Source organism: Grampus griseus, assembly GCF_964374135.1.
Source record: "Grampus griseus genome assembly, chromosome: 16".
NCBI classification, from domain to species: domain Eukaryota; kingdom Metazoa; phylum Chordata; class Mammalia; order Artiodactyla; family Delphinidae; genus Grampus; species Grampus griseus.
The window spans coordinates 79,408,254-79,425,624 of record NC_139010.1 but is presented as its reverse complement, the minus strand read 5'-3'; the positions used below and the strand labels follow the sequence as shown (position 1 = coordinate 79,425,624).

Here is a 17,371-nt window from a genome sequence, read left to right as displayed (position 1 = left end):
TAGGAAACCTGCTCTTTGCAGAAAATGGAGAAATAGAAGAAAATATGAAGATTAACGTACAATTTTTATGATCTGAAAGACTTATATTTTAAAAATCACCTTAGCATATGGAGAAATAACTTCTTTTAACAACTTGGGTGTTTTTTCTGTCTCCTGCATGGTATGCATACACTAGCAAATGAGATTCACCGTTTAAAGAATATTTTAAAATTTACGTATACCATTTGGAGTCTTATATTTGTTTTTCCATTTAACCTGTAAATGTTTTTCCTAAGTTGTGAAATATTTTTGAATTTTTAAAACTAAATAATTTGTTGAGATACAGGTATCATAATGTATGTAGGTATAACATGATAGCTATTTGTTTTTCTCTATAGTGTTATCAGGAAAGATAGTTATCCAACTATTTTCTGTTTCAGGGAGGCATCTTAGATGGTTTATTTTTATGTGAATCGTTACTCCTCCTCTAATTACTTCCTAGGGGTAGAATGGGGTGGGGGGGATGAAATCTAACTTTTCAGAAAAGGTGCCCTTTCTCACTCCCACTGAAGCGTGGGGGGCTGTTTGTTTCACCAACTCTTCAACATTTTGCTCTTGTCATCCCTGGATTTTATGTTACAGATTGTCAGCTTAATAAGTTTTATGTTGCTGTGCTGAGCATCGAGAGACCCTCTGCTTACTGTCTGACCCTGTGCCCCTTGTCAGTCAGAGTGTCAGTGGGGTGCCTAATGAAAAGGAATTCGGGGGACTTCCCTGGGATTTCGCCTTCCAATGCAGGTTTGATCCCTGGTCTGGGAGCTAGTATCCTCCGTGCCTCAGGGCCAAAAAACCAAGGCGTAAAGCAGAGGCAATATTGTAGCAAATTCAATAGAGACTTTGAAAATGGTCCACATCAAAAAAAAAAAAAAAGTCTAAAAAAGAAAAGGAACTCAGCACCTCTTCTGCGCCCTCCTCTCTACCTGGGAGAAAACCGAGGCCAGGGCATTCATTTCAAGATGCCCTACTGGTTCGTGGTTGCTACTAGCTGGGCTCTGTTCTTGGGCCACATCATCTCTCTTCCACTCCCAGCAGGTTCCGGAACCTCTCCTAGAGGCGCGTGTGCCTGGGCTGATAGCTTTCTTGTTCAGTTACTATTTGAAACCACAAAAGGCCACCTACAGGTGTCTCTGATTTGACTTGTGGGTTTACACCTCCGCTGCCTGATACATTGGGCTGAGACCTCAGGGGCCAGGCTTCCCTTTGAGCCAGGCTGATTGGAAGAGGGTCCTCCCCCAGCGAGGACTCCCCCACTCCTCTGGGCACTTCAAAGTTAACAGGGTGGCTTCCCAGCTTGTCTGACATTGGGACAGACTCGTGGGGGCCCAGCCAGGCTTCTGGGAACCGGCAGTCAGACTGCCCAGACCCGCTGCCTGCACGTTCGGGGCCAGCTGGGCAGTTTGGGGTGTGGGAACGCAGCTTGAATTCACAGGATGACGTCGTTGTGTGTGTGGTTGCTGCTCACTGAACTACTTTTTTTTACTTTCAAAACTTGGCTCCTGTTGTGCCGAATTTGCAGCACCCGTTTATCGATGTGCTTTCCGTGTCCATTTCTCCAGTTGTTTCCAATTCCCCCCTGCCCCGCCAGTCTGACAGCCTCACGCCCTTGTTTATTTCTCCATTGCTGGAGCCACTGAGAACAGAGCCTTTCCCCAGAGGATTGAAGCCCAGCTAATGCTGCGAGGCTAGGCAGTTCCTGGTCACCTAGCTGGGCTCAAATCTGCCGGCTCTGTAGGGTGGGTGCAAAAGCAGAAAGCTGAAAGGCAGCAGGGGAACGGACACGTTAATTGACTACACCTGAGACAACACTGAGAAAATATCCTATTTTGTTTTCCTTAAGAAAGTGGCAGAGTTCCAAGACTTCCCTTACAGTTTTCCACTGCCTCTCCTTATATTTGAAGACAAGAGTTCTGAAATCTTGGCTGTTGGGCCCTTTCATGTTCTTAAAACTTAAATGCAGCTGAACATATTTAATATTACAAAATTTCCGTAAACATTCTCTCTACAAAGACTGTATGTAAAGTTTGTGCCCGGAGGGCATTTTTCTTATTGAAGTTGAAACTCTTGCACATGGCGGGGTGGGCAGTAATAATGAAGTGTTGATTTGACCTTAGGTGTCTTGACACCAGTGTGGCTGTATAGGGACATGGAAAGAATTAGCTTTCAGGGTTCTCCTGCCTCAATAAAGGAAAATTGTTTCCAAGCTAATTAATATGGTTTATTCACTATTAGGCAGTAGTACGTGGAACTGGATCCTGGGAAGGAGTGATGCAGCTGAGCTAAGGGGAAAGTATGTCAGGTCACACCGTGTTAATTCCGTCTTGTCCAGCGTTTCCCTCTTCAGAGGACGTAGTCTTTTCCTTGGTTTTCCCAGTGTGACAAGCACACCAGAATTCCACACTGCTTCATGCCTGATGGGCTAGGCCTTTCTGGGGGTGCGTTAATACTGAGAGGCTGGGCAGGCGCATAAATACACGTGGGGAGGGAAGGGGGGCCCTTCCCAGGTGACTTGGGCTTGTGCCTTCACTGTGTCAGCCTGAGGTCCTGGTTAGGGGCAGATCACACACGTGTGGCCCCGAGTTCTGAGTGCGGGGAGAGGCCACATCCTAGCAGCTGCAGGCCCCTCCCACTCCCCATGTTGCTCAGAGATGCCTGTCTGTGCCCCCAGCAGCCCCCCAAGCATGCAGCTCTGGTTACCCCGCCTAGTCAGCTGAGGGCAGCCGGAAGCCATCCCTTTGTGGGTCCTTCTGCATCCCTGGATGTGTGGCAGACCTGCTGAGGGTGGTCAGGTGCGAGCCGGGAGCTGGAGGGGGTGGGGAGGGGCCCGGGCTGCTCAGGGGTCCCGTGGAATGTATCCCAGGAGCCGCGGCCCCCGGCCTTGACTTGGCCTCTGGCACCTCTGTCTGGGCACGTCCCGCTTGGGCCAGAAGGTCTTCTTTCTTGCTGATAGGGGCAGGTCGGTTTTAGGGGGCGGACATTTGGTTTCTCTGTGGATTTCTGGGTTCCACATCTACTCGGGACTTTTCCCCGCCTGCCACCCTTGAACTTGAGATAGTTGTGAGGCCCTGCTGTGGACACGTGGGCAAGCCCCTGGCACCCGCGTCCCATGTCCTCACATCCTCATCGTGATTCCGCCGTGGAGGGTCACTCCCCTTTTACACAGACGGACACCCTGAAATGGTGCTGCGTGGCTAGCGTGTGCAGCAGGAGGGGCGAATAGGTTGACACAGGGCTTGCACGTGGATCTTCAGGTCACCACGGCTCCCTTGAGCTGGGGCTCAGGTTCCGCGTCTGTGGGTCCCTCTTGCAGCAGCCCATGCGCAAGTGGCTCCTCCTGCCTGGAGGCACTGGTGGGCAGCAGGTTGCCCCGAGGTAGCTGTGGGCCCTGCAGCTGTGGGCGGAGCAGCATTTCCTGGAAGGCGATACATCATCACTTCAGCAGGGCTCAGTCTTACATTCGATAACAACAGGCGCCCTCTTGAGAGGGCCAGCCAGCAGCGTCCGAGCCAAGAGAACATTGATGAGAGCGAAGGCCGGGGTTTCTGGATGCTTCTTCCCCCGGTCCTTTGTTCCTTTTCTGAGCACAGCCATGCCCGCAGGACTGTCACCAAGGGGAGGGCGAGGCCCCCCGGGGGTGGGGAGCGTGTAGGTCCCTCAGAGATGTGGTGAGGAGTATTGGACTCTTAGGCCAAACAGGAACCGTTTATCTCGTGATGTGAGCAGAGATTGGTTTGGTTCTTAGCAGATGCTGATGATGACAAGCTTGTCCTGTGTCCTGGAGCCGCGTGCCAAGCCTGCTGAGGACTGGATTTACTGAGTACTGGCTGTGCACAGGCCGAGCGCCGAGCTCCCCGGGCATTACCACTGTGAAAGGACCTGATCACCTGTGAGGCAGATGCTGCCTTCTCTGTCTCAGACAGGACAGAGTCCCAGGGCGTTGGTCACCTTGACCCGTGGAGCCTGGGCTGCTTCTCTGCAGTGTCCTGTTAACTCCGTGCTCTCTCCTTTGTCCTCTCCCACTAGCCCCTCTATTGCAGTAAATCTGTGGGGGCCAAGGGATGATTCTGCAGACGACTTTCTGGTTCTCTGTTTAAGTAGTAAGCGTGCATGGGGCCCCCTGGATCTGAGATGAGCCCGGTGTGAAGGAGGGCAGGTTCCAGATAAGGCCAGTGCTGTCCTCAAGCCTGGGCCTCCTGCTTCTGTCCAGTTACCACATGAGGATCTCTCTCCAGCTAATAAATGTCCAAGCCAGGCCTCACTTTTGCTCACTGGCCATCTGGGAGGGGAGGAAGCAGTGGGTGAAGGGGCCCCCACCTGCCCTAGCAGGACAGAGGACGGGCGTCTTAAAGCCTAGATGACCCAAATACGAGTCAGGCAGAGCAAAGAATCCAAGTGGGGCTCAGGCAGGCCCCGAGTGGTAACGGGAGCTGACACATCAAAGCGTTAGAGACGTTAGGAATAAGTTCATACAGAGTAAGTGCAAGTAGGTGGGCACTTGGTGCTGCCTGTCGCAGGCTGAGGGGGGATGCCGGGGCGCCCGCGCTGAGCCTGTGTGCCCCTCTTCTCTCTCTGGAGTTTGGATGACACAGGGCACAGAGCAGAGCGCAGGAGCCGTTCTGAAAGAGGGCGAAATTCAAGTGGGGGCCAGACCGGTCCTCCTGGAATGAGCCGGGGCAGAGTCTCTCAGGACCCCTCCTTCCAGACCTTTTTAGAGTGCATCTCATTCAGTTTCAGAAAAGTAGACTTATTACCTATAGACTTACAAGGTAATTTTCATATGCCCGATTCGGTGTAAGAAGAAACTAAAAATCCAGGTGGTTAGGGACCCTTCTAGGCGATGTGTCGTGAATTTATAAGTTTCCTATATGAAAGCCCCAGCCCTGGCTTGGACTCCACCAGGCTCTGGGTACTGCTGTTCCGTGTGTGTGTGTGTTTGTGTGTGTGCGCGCGTGCACGCGCGCACCCACACGCACACCCCCTCATCGTCATCAACTATGGGTGGAACACATTTGCCAAGTGACGTTTAGTAGATTCACTGAGGTTGATCATACGGGCCAAAAATAGATGCCCTTTTCCTCGGCCAGAAGCAGCGAGTGAACTTGGAGCTGCCTGGCATTTACTGGCCGAGGCCGAGTCGCTTGGTGGAAGAGCCTGCTTAGCTTCCTGGGGCTGCTCGTGGAGGAGCGGTGGTGATTTTAATTAGCTAAGTCGTTTCTGTGTCTTGTATACTCCTAGAAGTTCTTGGAGGAATCCTGCCAAGAACATTTCCCCTGGCACATCTGCGGGGCACTACTCCCTGTTGCACTGTCATCAAGTATCTATGGAAACAAGTGTTTTTGAATTTTTAGCCTTTTTAGCCTTTCTGTAGCTGCATTCTTTTTAAGTACTTCTTTCCACCTTCGCGTAACAATGGGCACTTGCTTTAAAGATTCTGACAGTCTTCCAAGCTTTTTAACATTCTTAATCCACTAAATAAGCCATCACCGTTCGCTCGGGCAGTCTGCAGGCTCTTCTGAATTTTTGGCTTAAAATTCCGTGAAACGTCACCGTCCGCGTTGTCTGTTCCTTGTTTAATTACTTTGACTATGAAGTATCTCAAGGAAAGAACCTGTGCCCACCAGTAAGATTAGGTAGGTGTTAACATGTTGCCGTTGTCTTCAGACCTTAGTTGAAAAGAATGTTACAGACAGGTATATATATATATATGCAGTTATATATGCAGTTAGTTAAATATTTGATTTCCTACTGTATCCCAGACGTGGAAGACTTTGGAGATGAATAATGCGTGATCAAGGCATTTAAACATTTAGAGACTTGGCGATGGGTAGAGTATGTCACAGCCTGGCAGTCAGGAGTGAAGGTGTCACAGATGTCTAGGGTATGGGTTTTGAAGGGTGGACGAGAGTTTGCTAGGCAAGCTCTCACTGCCTCCAAAGGCTGGTTCCTTGGCAATAATAGATGCTTAGTCAACATGAAACTACTGTGTCATTAGAGGCTTGGAACTACTGAGAGCCCACGCCCGTCCCTCCTTCCTAGCATTTCAGAGGCTGGGATGTCTCTGTTCTCCACACCCATCTCCCTTGAATTGGAAAGTTTGGGGTGTAAGGTGGTGTGGAGGCACAGTGGGAGTGAATCACTTCTTGACCTTGGGTATTATGGTAACCCTGACCATGGAGACCACCCTGTTCCTGCTGTGAACTCTTGTAATTGCGAAGTAGGAGCTGGCTGGTGTCAGGACTTGGACCCTTCCTTACATTAGAGAGAACACAGGAGTATGGTTTTCTTTTGAATGGTTTGAAAAGTAGAGTGCAGCTGGGAAACTGGTTACGGTAATTTCATACATTAAAAAAAAATATTAATCAACTATTTGTATCCTGACTGATTGTAAGGTGAGCTTGGAGATGGTCAGGGATGGCTGCAGCAGTTCATCCTCACGGGACTTGAGAAAGGACGACCTTAAAACACAGATGCCCCGGTGCCATAGCAGCTCCAATATTGAAATTGCATCTGTCCTTCGTGGGAAAGGCACAGAAAAGACACCTGGACACGCCTCCTGCCCAGGTGTTTGCCTTTTCTGTCAGCCCCGGGGAGGAGTAACTTCCCCACCCGCCCCCTCTTACTGCTTTGTGTGCACAGGAAGTGGTTCAGATAATGTGGATGGTCCCATATATCTCCTCTTCATTCCATGTATAGTAAAATAAATGCGAGTGCTGTGTAATGCATCACCTCATTTCATATTGCCTTTGCCAAGAAAGTGCAATTTTATCGAACATTAGGATTGAATTCTTAACTGAGTAATCAATTTCAGTAGTAAGTTAAAGTGCCTTCTCTTAATGACAACTGCAACCGTTCATCAGTTACAGTGGATTAACAGTTGTCAGCATTTATGCTAATAGCACTTATAAACCGTGGGCTTCTGAATTCCATATTTCTCAAACAGTTGGTAAGACTTTTTGCTGGAAGATAATATGATTGTTTTGTCCCTTTGCTTGCTACTTGGAGATGCAAAGAAGTTAAATGACATTTTCACGGCGATGACACAATATCACCTTCTGGTGTTGCACACTTGGCTTCGTGTCAAAATAGATGGAAAGAGTTCATTTGTTCTGGTGCTCTACTGTTTAATTTGATCTGGTGTGTGACTAAAGCAAGACAAATAGTATTTTTAATGAAACCATTTAATAACCTCTGGTAGCTTAGAATCGAAGGCATTGGAAAAATGCAATTAAAGGATGGCTAGATGTAAACAAGGAAGAAATCACTGCTTCAACTTCACTGATCCAATTCATTTTGCTTTCAGGGTTTCATCGCCTTAAATGGTTTTGAACCGATGAAGCTGGATTCTCTTAAAAAGACGGAGAGCCCATCGTGTGAACTATAGAGTTTGCGGACACATTTATATTGGTGAGTTATTGTAAAATATCTCCAGGTAAAAGTTCAGGTTTTTCAAAATCCCCTTTGGAATGTGTTTGCAGTTTGTTGATGACTGGATCGCTGGCAGCCTCAGGATGTTTCATCGGGACATCTAATAGCGGGATCATATTGATTGTCTTTCAGTTAATTGCATCTGGTATTTTCATTTATCAAAAGCAAAATACATGTAATTAACTCTGAAGCAATATAGTTCAGTGTAAAGTGATTGTTGCTGCTGCCGCTGCCGCTATAGAGATAAGTCAATGGAAATTACACCAGGAAACTCAAGTCAGGATGGAGCCGTGTTAGGACTTCTCGACATATTAATTACAAAGAATAAAAATGAATTGGGGAAACCGTCCACGCCACCCCGAGTGGCTTGGGCAAATGGTAGATGGACGTCTTTAGGGAGACAGCAGCTTGCTGAGGACGGTACATCTTTAATGAGCTAAGATTTTCAGACTTGCCAACCTCTAGGATGTCTTGAACATAGAATGGTTTTTTTTCTGGTGGAATGGATTAGGGATGTGGGATGTGGGCTGAGGAGAGCCTTCAACTGTCTGCTTATTTGGAGTATGGTTGAGAAAATACCAATGAACAGAGTTCAGTCTTCCGTCCATAGCAAGGACTTTTGGGGGTCCTGAGTTAATTTCAACATGCCTTTAGCCATTTCCCACAAAACCTAGATCTTAGACTCTCAACGTGGCAACTTCTCAGAAATGATTGATTTTTATCCTGTTGAAAAAAATGTTTTCTCCTTGAGCTGACAATGTCATCTTAAAGCCAGAAAAAAGAGTGTGAGCCGTTTCTCACCGTTCTTTCTGTCAACCCCCAGGCTTGTTCCCTGCAGTATTGAGTAGGACAGACCCTCAGGTTTGGAGAAAGGTCAAAGGCCCACAAGGAATTTGTACAACAGGATTCCCTGCCTGAGAATCCTGGGCAGATTCCAGCACACACGGTCTGGAATAAATAATAACACAGAAAGAAATGTTGGCCTTAAAATGCAGCCTTAGGCACGGCTTTAGCCGGTGATCGCCAGGGGGCCCGAACTGACCCTCAGTCTCAACCCAACCAGTGGGTGTGGCCCGGGGAAGGGTCTCACTGCCTTTTCCCATGGACGAGGGTCAGTTGCCAACACCGGGACTGCTGCTCCGGACCTGGGCTCACGGAGCCCACTTCCCAGCAGGTCCCTCTGGGAGGCCTTATTTGTGACATGAGTAGTTGTACTGGAGTGGTCCCCACGAGCCCCCGCCTTGTAGAAACCCGGAAACCTTTCCCAAGAGTGATCTGAGAAGGCTGCCCAGCCAAAGGCCACGGCAGAGCATGAAGTTCACAGAGGTTACTTATCAGAGACACTCCGTAATCTTTGAACAATTCTAAGAATCTTTGTACTGGGGCGATGAGAAACTAGAAATATCAGTGAACCTTCTTTTGGGGGTGGGACATGGGTGTATCTATTAGTCATGATGGCCACTCTCAACCGTATACACTCAACTTTGCCTTTTAAGGCCAACATTTATTTCTTTTCTGGCTCTCACTCATTCTTCTAAAAGAAACCTTTTTTTAAAGACCCTGCGTGCTGGAATCTGCCCGGGGTTCTCAGGCCGGGATGTTGTTGTACACATTCTTTGTGGACCTGGGGTTGGTGGGGTGTTAATTCCAGGATTGGGTAACGGCACTGAAGATGTTTTCAGTGGGTCACAGTGATGGAAATCCGTCAGACCCCCACGGTTGTCCAGTTCCATGTCCAAGCACTGCCAGTGCCCGATCCTCGAGTCCTTCACAGAAAGTCACCCGAGGTTCACCTGAGGGAGCGTCTCGGCTGGGTGCCAAGACTTGAGAGTGATGCTTGGTACGTTTTGTAGACACCACGGGGTTGGAAAACTACTTCTCTAAAGATAAGAATGTGGAAGTCCACAGTATAAGGATGAAATGGACTTCTTAAATATCAAGAAACGGTTACATAACAGCATTTTCATTTGACTCAACCTAATAATTGAGCCACTGCGGGATCCTGTTTATCAGTGATCTCTGTCTCAGAGAGAGGAACATTGACATTGCATAAATGCATCCAATATCAGAATGAAATTGCAACACCATTCCTGATAGCAAATTTTTCCCTAGCACCTAGCACGCTCACACAATTGGCCTCGTACAGTGGTTCTCAGCACTTATGTGTTTTGGGCATAATTTGGGGTAACAGTTTTTGATAGCACTCTGGAAGAGCTTGAGAAGCTTGGTGTAACGTTGGCGTTGGCCCTCATTAGAGCATGGCCACCATGCCTGGAGGATGCCTCGTGGTGTCTGTGACCTCACCCACATTGACTGTGACCCCGATGGCCTGGCTGCTCCCCAGCACTGGGCACCCTGCCAGTGGGTTAACCTTCGTCCCTGACCACCCCTGTGTACACTCACAGGGTGTGGTTCTCGCGTGTCCCAGAAGCGTGTGTTAGTTCTTGGCTCTTTTCTCTGTGGCTTGTCACTGTGCCCAGTCCATTGTACCCCACTCGTTGGATGGCTACTCATTCAGCCCCAACTGCAGTCAATACCTAGCAACACAAGAGGGGTATCTTGAATTGCAGCCAGAGCAAGGGACCACATGTTGATTTCAACCTGGTAGCTTACCTGTTGAGATCTCCTAGACAAATCCTTTTTAATGTAGGCAGAAGAGAAGGAAATAGACAAAAGACACAAAATTCATGAAAAGTCGCAGTCTTGGAATGGCAAACCTGTGTGGTGCTGGAACCATTTATGCGTCGTTTTTGTCCTCTTAGTATATTTGTGCGTGCCCTCACTTAGAAGCATTCTATTTCTATTATTCTAGACCTGATAGTCTGGTTGTGGCTTTTTTCTTTTCATAACTTCAAATCAGACATGTCAGCCTCCTCCCCCCGTGCAAAGAGGCTCATTTGGTCATCACTAATGAACGACAACACGCGACATGTAGATCTGTTGCATTTTGTTCTGCTTTTACTGTCCATTCTGTACGTCATCGCTTGTTACAGTGAAACCCCGACGTGCTCCGTGGTTCGCTGACTTCTGGAACCAGACTTAGTTCTCCAGTGGTTCAGATGGGTCATTGTTTTTCCTTGTGCCATTTTGTTATTAAGCATTAATATTTGTGGCGGTACCAAGTTACCTTGTAATTTTAACAGAAGCGTCAGGGAAAAATGAGTGCTTTTTGTCAAACGTCTCCAGCTAAGTGGAAATGCAAATCACGGCCCTTAGCTCTTATTCTGTAAAATGATGGTGGCGTAGCGGTGGCTGCGGTTTGTCAAAGACGTGACAGCGTATCCGGCTGCCGGCACCCAGAGAGGCTTGCGCGCTGCTTTATGTTGACAGATTGCAATGATGATGTGGAAGCTTGACCTGCCCCGCAGAGCCCCAGGGAAAGGTGATCTGAGGTTCCCCTGGTGCTGGTGACTCAGAGGGGAGGGCCTCGCAAGGTCTGTTGTGGGGTCCAGGCCGCTCCGATCTGAGTATGGCTTTAGTGGGCCAGTGGGCCCCATTAGGGCCTCTGCCCCGTTTCTGCCAGCACAGCTTTCTTCCCCGCGAAACAGAAGGGAAAGTATTGCTTTACTCCAGAAATAAATGCCCACACCTTGCAGTGAGTCTGACTCTCACTGCTTGAGCACTGGAGGGAGCTGGCTGTGGTCATGCTGGGCCTCGTGTTGTGGCCTCCAGGGTCCCCTGGAGTTCTTGGCCTGCCCTGGCCGTCACCCGTCCACTCTTTCCATGCAGCCTGCACTAGGGACGTGTGATCCTGCTCCGGTTTTTAGACTAGAGGCACAACTGCCAACATCGGAAAACACAAACCAGAGCAACATATGCTGGGCCTTTCATCTCCAGGGGACTCTCTAGATGAGAAACAGCCAGGAGGCCGAGACGGGGGCGGCAGGGAAGATGCTGGTGGAGCTTCGGGCCCTGCTGTCTGCGGAGAGGGGAGGAGGGGTCTCAGCTGGAGCTCTGGGGTCTTGGTTCTTGCTTGTGTTTTATTTATGAGCTGCAGATCCAAGTTCCTGTAGGAGCCCTTCTCTGGGAGGTGTTGATTCAGCCCTTGTCCTTTCCTCCAGGGAATTTCCAGATCCCAGCAAGGCTCCTGGGTAGGACCAGAGAGATCATCCACCTAGTCCCTTTGTTCTGTTTTCAAAGTCTGTCCTTGCCCCGGTCACATGGGGGTCAGGCCCCTGGCCCCTACCTTCTGGTGGGTCACTGCTCTGCTGGTGCTGTCCCCACCTCCCAGCCCTCAGGACTGGTTCTAATCAACCAGCGAGGCCAGGGAGGCCCGGAACTGTGTCATCCATGTGTCCGCAACAAGCCAGCCTGCCTGTACTTCCTGGGGTTCCCGGCCAGGGAGGGTCTCTGCCAAGCTGTGTTCCTGCTGGAAGTCTGTGCCTGGGAGGGATGGCTCCTTGCGGCCACAGGAGAGCAGCGGGGCCACGGCCCTCTCTCCTGGTGGAGCAGGGCTTGGGTCAATACTGAGCATGCCATACAGCGTTGCGCGCGGACATACTAGGTATGTGGCCCTCTCTTCCCAAGATCCTATAACCTTGGCTAAGATCCCTGTTTTATTTATTTTTATTTTTATTTTTATTTTTGCGGTATGCGGGCCTCTCACTGTTGTGGCCTCTCCCGTTGCAGAGCACAGGCTCTGGACGCCCAGGCTCAGAGGCCATGGCTCATGGGCCCAGCCGCTCCGCGGCATGTGGAATCTTCCCGGACCAGGGCACGAACCCGTGTCCCCTGCATCGGCAGGCGGACTCTCAACCACTGTGCCACCAGGGAAGCCCCAAGATCCCTGTTTTATTAGCGAAGCACTTGACGCTGAGATCATATGCCAGCACACGGGGCCCATGAGTAGACCTGAGGCTTGGACACCGATGGTGTAACCCCAGGCTCAGGGTTCCCTTGGTCCCTGCTGAAACACCGCAGTCCTGTGACTTGCTTTGCCAGTATGCAGGATCCCTCTGTAGTGATGACTTTGTCGTGATGACTTGTGGGGTCCTCAGCTTTCCGGGAAGTTCACATTCTCGTGTGCATGGTGGGGTCCATCCCTGCCTCAAGCACTTGGTCCGTGGGAAGGGGGGCTGACCATGGGCTGCCCCTTGTCCCCAGGGGTGTGGCTGTGTGCAGGGAAAGCACCTCTAAGGCCAGCCACGATAGGAACCTGAACAGACGCCACACAGAAGCATTTCTGCCCCTGGCCTCCCAGTAGACAGAGGAACAGCAGCCCCAGGTTATGGGACAACTAGAGGCCATTGTCACTGGTCTGCTCCTTACCATTTCCCTGGGACGTGGAGCATGTATGTGTGAGAGGGAGGGAGAATGGGAGGAGTGGATGGAGGCGCGAGCCTGCGCGGGGTAAGGGCCAGGCATGTTGAAGGAAATGATAGTTCATGTTTGCTGTAAGTTTCAGACCGAGGATGTTCATGTCACTGTGTGAGTGGGTGGGGAAATGAGCTTTCTCATTTAAAAATGTTTGGGTCTCAATCCAGCGCTCTGGGTGTCATTAATGGGAGACGAAGAGCTTATTTCTTTGTATAAATATTTTTGTTTAGCATTTGTGTGTTACCACTGCCAACGTAACTACTATTTCTAGAATGCATTGGGCCAATAACATCTTTTTAAAATATAATCTTACTTTTAGGTCATTTTGGTGATCATTCCATTTAGATTTTTGTGGAGGAACACAGCATCTCTCCAGGTTCAAGTGTAAATCTGGCATTACTTTCAACTTAGCCTCAAATTCCTCAGCTGCAAATGCTAAGGAAGTACTCCACAGCTCAAGAAAGAGCCCACACGTGATGCGGAAAGAACCGGGGTACTTACAGAGTTCTTCATCATTTAATTTCTGGATCCTGATTTGGTGCATTTTCCAAAGTAAGGCTTTAGGAAATGTCTGAGGATTCAGTGGTCCCCGGTGGAGGTTGTCCCCAGGACCGTTGCCTGCGGCTTCCCCCTTCCCTAGCGTCCACCTAACAAGCAGCTCAACACATTTGCTTTATTGATTCCTTTATTTTCGGCAACCTTGGCAACTCCCACCTGGCCCCGTGCTGTTAAAAACAAAGTCTTCCTGGTTAACTGAACACATTTGCAATTCACTCTTTCTACGTAGCAATTAAGATAATTCCCTTTAAAAAAAGAGATAATTCTCTTAGACTCCTACCAGTTAAAGATAAATAGGAGGTTTAAAAAGAAAATGCTTCGTGATTCATTGGTTTGTGCGTGAGCAGGCAGGCTGGTAACGGACGAGAATGTCTGCCGTGAGTGGACCCCCGTGCAAGGAGTAAGATGGGACATTTTTTCTGTCCTTCTCTTCAGCAGCAGCCCGAGCAGTGACATTTATACATATTTCATAACGTGGTTCCTTTAGACAGAGGGAGCAAACAAATCAATTTCTCAGCAGTATACTGTGTAAAGGAAACAGCAACAACCTGTGGGGTAAGTTACAGAAGCTGTTGAAATTAATTATATTCGGCAAGAAGATAGAACGTTAGGGAAAAAATGCGAATGTGTGGGGGTCAAAAACGCAAGCCACGGGTGCGTAGCAGTTCCGAACATCTGCTGCCAGTGCTTAATTTCCATTTCTTCATATGTGTCTACTGATCAACTCCAGTGGCTCCCACCCGGGACCCCCCATTCCGTCTTTTCTCGAGGCTGGTGGATCAGATGTCCTCGTGAGCTTCCAGTTGGATCCGCTCAGAGCAGCCTTGATTTGTCGGACGGTATTGTGCTGTCTTTTAATACAGGAGATTTGCAGAAAATGAGTTCGTGGCAAAGATATCTGGTTCCTGTGTCTTGTAACTCAATACCTGGTCTGTGGTCGCCTCCCTTCTTCTGGTTCAGCTATACATTGTTTAACTCAAAGGAAACCTTTGTTGGCCTGGGCAGGGTGTAACCTGCAACTCCTTGAAAAATTCAGCTGAAGCAGCGCAGGGCAGCGATCCATTTCGTCAGGTCCGGGGCAGGGGGGCTGTTTGCTGGGCGGTGCTTTCGTTCTGGACACCAGAGCCTCAAAACAGCCCTTCCCCCTTCCCAGGAGGAGCTTTGGGGCAATGCAGGTTTACTGGGTGCCCCTCGGTTCATCCGGTCACGGCCACCTGCGTCCCACCCCTTCTGCAGACTGAAGACAGGTGTCCACAACCCAGGAATGGAAATGTGGAAGAAGCGCTGTGGGAGGGTGGGTGCGCAGTCCTGCAAGATACTGACTCAGGATGCCCTTGGCCTCATCTGCATCTCTTAATCAATATTGATAACCTACTGGGCTTGTCTTTGCTGGGTGCCCATCACCCCCTAACACATTTGGGTCCTCACTCGTGTTCGCTGGTGCAGGAGGGTTGCCCAGTCATTATAACACAGAAACCCAGGACTTCAGACTCTCTGATGACGCTGAGGCTTCTGACTCTATCAGGTGAAAGTAGACAAAGGTTTTGTGAATGGACTCGGATTCAGGATTAGTTCTCTGTTAACATGGAATCTTCCAGAGTGATTTTCAAAAGCTCTGTGAGGCAGAGGTCACGTCCGATGCCCTCATGGTCTCCTTGATTTTCTGTGCATGGTTCGCACGTTACAGATGCCACAGGACTCTTTTTTGAATGAATGAATCCCAGGCTGCAGAGGGACCAGGGAGGTGTGGGATGGCTGGACCTGTGCAGGAACCGTCCCAGCATCTGTCTGGAAGGAAGGGTTGATTCTGCGTCAGCTGGGAGTGTCTTCTGCTGACGGAAGGCAAGCCAGCATGGTGCACTACCTGTTTGGAGGAGGTGTATGTGCTCTGAAATAATATGTCCATGTTCCCGAGCTTTCCGCGGCAGGAGAGCCTGTCCCTGCCTCCCCTACTTGCAGGTGGGACACAGGTGGGGCGGGGAGTTTGAATTCTGTGTAGCTTGGGGACCCAGCTGTACTCTCCTGTCCTCTGGGGTGCTGTGCTTGTGGTGGCTTCCTGGGTGAGGGGGAGTTGTGATTCAGCCGCCTTGATTGAATCTGAGCTGGGATTACAAGGACCTGTAGTCCCAGGTCCCTTGGGACTGAAGGACAGATGGAGGGTGTATCAGATTCCTTCGTGGACCCATCACGGTGGCTGCATGCTTTGCCTGCCTTTGGAGATTTGGAAACTGGTATTTTGTGTATGCGTATCTGATGACCCCAGTCCCATGTTTGTTAAAAACCCTAACTTTGAGAGTACAGGACTCCTGGCCTTTCATAATTCAGACTCACTTCCACTTCCTAATTACAGCAGAAGATGACTCTAAACCACGACATAGGGTTGCAGCTTCCTCTAGAAGAGAGGGTTCTTACTGATTTGTACTCTGATCTCCCACAGGCTTCAGTGGCAGCACTGCAGAGGCCTGTTTAAGGCTGGAAAGCCTTCTGCTTGCGTGTTTAAATAGAGCAGAGTGATGCGGCCTTAGACTTGGCTGGGAAACCGCCCAGCTCTTTAGTCTGGGATTGCATCATAACAGGCGTCCCTCCAGAGCCCCATGGCTTTGGCACCGCCTTCTTTTTTTTTTTTTTAATAAGTTTATTTATTTTATTTATTTATTTTTGGCTGTATTGGGTCTTCGTTGCTGCACACGAGCTTTCTCTAGTTGCGGCGAGCGGGGGCTACTCTTCGTTGCGATGTGTGGGCTTCTCATAGTGGTGGCTTCTCTTGTTGCGGAGCACGGGCTCTAGGCACGTGGACTTCAGTAGTTGTAGCACACGGGCTCAGTAGCTGTGGCTTGCGGGCTCTAGAGCGCAGGCTCAGTAGTTGTGGCACACGGGCTTAGTTGCTCCGCAGCATGTGGGATCTTCCCGGACCAGGGTTCGAACCTGTGTCCCCTGCATTATCAGGCGGATTCTTAACCACTGCACCACCAGGGAAGCCCACCTCCGTCTTGTTTTTGCACAGGGAAGGTAAAGATTCCAGTTGCCAAGGCGAAGACTTGGCCGTGGGCTTGGTGGTGGGTGGAGGGAAAGGTACTGAAGGCAGTGCCAGGAAATGCTTGCGGGGCGTGTCCTGGGCCACCTCGGATGGCGCCAACCTTGGGCAAACGAAACCCCTCTGCACTTAGTGCCTCAGAATCCCTCTCTGTCAGATGGGGGTGAATAGTAAGTAGTACTGAACCTCAGAGTAGCGGGAGTTCAACGAAACAGTCATTGAGGAGGACTCGGCAAGTTCCTGGTACATTGTAAGGGCTTAATAGAGAATGACCACCACCACCATCATCATTATTAACAGCATCAGTAAATGAGATAGTCATTCATTTCACTTAGCTTGGAGGGGAACCCTGGTGACCTGCCGACGGCTGGAGGAGCTTGGAGCACAGAGTGTGTCTCTCCAAGGAGGCCCCTGTGGTCTGGCTGCTATGAACGTTGAGACGGAAGATGGACAGAACCTTAGACTTCCTGGTTCACGGCACTTCTGTCATGTTTTCCTCCTGGGATGTTGGAAGTGGAACCCATCTCCTTTCCCACCAACCTGGTAGTGATGTTTCTTTGTCAAGGAATGAAGGTTTAGGGTTCCCTGAGGCCTTTTGCACATGTTGCACATGTTGAGTTTGAGCTCTTCATTTCATGAGGGTGAGCTGATCCGAGCCACGGCGGCGCCGAGGTGCTGGTGGCAGAGTACTGTGCCCAGGTGTGACTGGCTACCTGGATACCTGTCTGATGATGTGTGTCCTTCTCTGGGAGAGGGTCCCCATTCTCCTGTCAGTGGCTCAGGTCTCTGCAATTTGCCTGAACGTTGAGTGTGACCAGCAGGGCTGAGGCCGACTCGGCCTGACCCTCCCCAGCGGTGACCGGGTCAGCCGTGGAGAGGGGCAAGCACATGGGGCTTTATCCTGGAGCAGCGCTGGGAGAGGCCAGTTAGCGCGGCTACTTCGCATGAAAGGCTGTTAGATTCAGGTCACCGGGTTTGGACTCCTGCATTTTATGGCAAAGT

At 49.9% G+C, this 17,371-nt stretch overlaps 1 protein-coding gene across 3 annotated transcripts in view; it reads left to right on the top strand.

Moving 5' to 3' along the window:
• CTBP2 (C-terminal binding protein 2) overlaps positions 1 to 17,371 on the top strand; it is a gene marked incomplete at its 5' end in the record, with an annotated part of 161,083 nt that overhangs the window by 40,775 nt on the left and 102,937 nt on the right. For 2 of the 3 annotated variants that reach the window (XM_082673405.1, XM_082673406.1), the window contains one exon: positions 7,337 to 7,440. Of the gene's footprint in view, positions 1 to 6,489; positions 6,598 to 7,336; positions 7,441 to 17,371 lie in introns of those variants that run through there. The other variant, XM_082673407.1, reaches the window with a different exon arrangement.